Source organism: Mycetomoellerius zeteki, unplaced genomic scaffold (genome assembly GCF_001594055.1).
Source record: "Mycetomoellerius zeteki isolate Tzet28-1 unplaced genomic scaffold, Tzet1.0 scaffold411, whole genome shotgun sequence".
Classification (NCBI taxonomy): domain Eukaryota; kingdom Metazoa; phylum Arthropoda; class Insecta; order Hymenoptera; family Formicidae; genus Mycetomoellerius; species Mycetomoellerius zeteki.
The window spans coordinates 69,113-71,372 of NW_017257405.1; positions in this window are offsets into that span (position 1 = coordinate 69,113).

A 2,260-nucleotide genomic window follows, 5' to 3' on the forward strand; every position below is an offset into this window, starting at 1 on the left:
CGTCGTACAACGAAAATCGGATGCAGTGTGAATTCAGCATATGCGTTTGATTAGAGTTCGCGATTTATACACTGTGGGAGAGTCCTATCTAAATTTGTCCAACCCCGCGATTGGTTAAAGGCGGACACTGGATATCCCGATGATAGTGGACTCCGGATCATTCCACGGTTGTTCTCTCGTTCTGCCCAGATGCGCAATGAACCTCTCCAATACCTCGGGGCATTCGAGACAAATTGCGAGAGTACGCAGAGTAACTGTTAGTACGGAGCATGCGCTGCAAGACTCGAAGCGAAGGGAAAGTCTAGATGAATCTAGTGTCTGAGGACCCCCTGGTAATTACCCTTTTCACCTTCCGAGCCTGAAGGTATAAGGGCTACCGCACACAAAATTCCGTAACAGTGACCGTAAGATATAAACTTAAGCCGATGAGCCAATCAGAATATTGCTTTAAGGCCATCACACATACAAAAATTTTAATCGGAATCGTAAGGTCGCAAGCAAATCGACTAATCACAATCAAAATTAAGATCTCCCGTTTTTAAACGCTCGACTGTAATTGACCGATTTGCTTACGGTTTTACGATTACGACTAAAATTTTTGTACGTGTGATGGCCTTTAGGTCTACGTAATCTAATGGAAATGGAAATAATAGTAAACTTAGCCATAACCTCGCAATAAGGCGAATTTCAACCGGTTGAAAGTATAAGTTTACTGCTATTTCTATTTCCGTTAGATTACGTAGATCTAAAGCAGTATCCTGATTGACTCACCGGTTTAAATTCACGTCTTAAAGTTACTGTTACAGAAATTTTGTCTGCGGCAGCCCTAACACTCCGGACACTTAAATCACTCCGTTTTCCTTATGCTGGAAGAACAGTGATGACACGCAGCATGCACTAAATAACCACGTGGAGCGCGAGCTCACCGCCAAGATTCAAGCGTCGATAGATGGGTGCGTTCGTGGGTACGTGGGACACATGCTAGGTGTAATTCATTGGTGGTAAATTTGATTAGCGAAATGTAGAGAGAAACTCCCTTACCTGGAGATGCCCAGCTAGATGCCCTTCGATGCTCTCGAGTACCAGCTAAGGGGATGATCGGTATGCAGGGTTTTGCGGTTCTTGGATAGATTCGCCTGCTGACTCGGTTGAGCTGCTAACTGTTCTTGCGTGCGCGACACCCGCTTTGTTAACGGTAGTTGTATTGTCGGTATTAAACGTTAGTGAAAAGGTAGAGTTGTCCGTGGAATACACTCTCGAAGTTAATTATTTAAATATGTATTTAATGACGATTAGTACATTAATTCAGTAGTTGACAATTAGTTCTGTGTGAGGGCAGATTTATTTCTGAGTTAATTAAGAGAACACGAACTTACAGTTACTCTAGGTTAGATTAATGCTTCTAGATTTAGGATTTAGAATAGACGCTTCTAAGTTTAGGATTTAGAATGTTTTTAGATTTAGGGTTTAGAATAAAATAATACTATACTCGGACTTAAGGATACAGAGCCGGCGACTTCAGTAGGGTCGGTCTGGAGCACTCTATACATACAAATTTCTAAGCTATGGAATTCCATACATGGACGAGGTATGGATTTCCACACCTCGTCAGAAGTAATAGTGAGAACAAGAATGGAAGGCTTCATTCATAGTGCATGCATAAATGCAATCCCGATTTTAGGCGTAGTATCCTGATAGTTCAGTGATGAAACATTGGATGGCGCAAGTTACACGTACTCACCCAACATAACTGAACACGCGCGTGCACATACATAAACGCACATCATAGGTTTGTTTTCTGTTCCTGCACTGGTTGCACTAGTTCAAAAAGTGTACACTAAAGCGTTTTCTGTACCCAAAATGGCGTCAGCGACAGTGTTTCTTGTTCCAGTGCAACAGAACTCAGTGCACGAGTTCACCGAACTGGCTGCACTAGGTCTTGAGGCAGTGTAAGCAGTGCAAGCACCGGTGTGCACTAGTTCAGCTACAGAAAACAGATCTCGCGTAAATGACGCATAGCAAATGGTGGCAAGTTCGAGAGTCCACGAGTAATAAAACGGTAAGTATATGGAAATAAAAACTTTTCTCGATCTAAAAGACTAATGCGGGGTCTACAATAGAAGTCGTAGAGTCTTGAGTCGTAGAAAATTAATCAATCACAGTCGAATATGAAAAGAATAATCGACGATGATTGGTCAATTTTCTACGATTTAAGACCCTACGACCGCTACGACTTCTATTGTAGACCTCGCATTATATT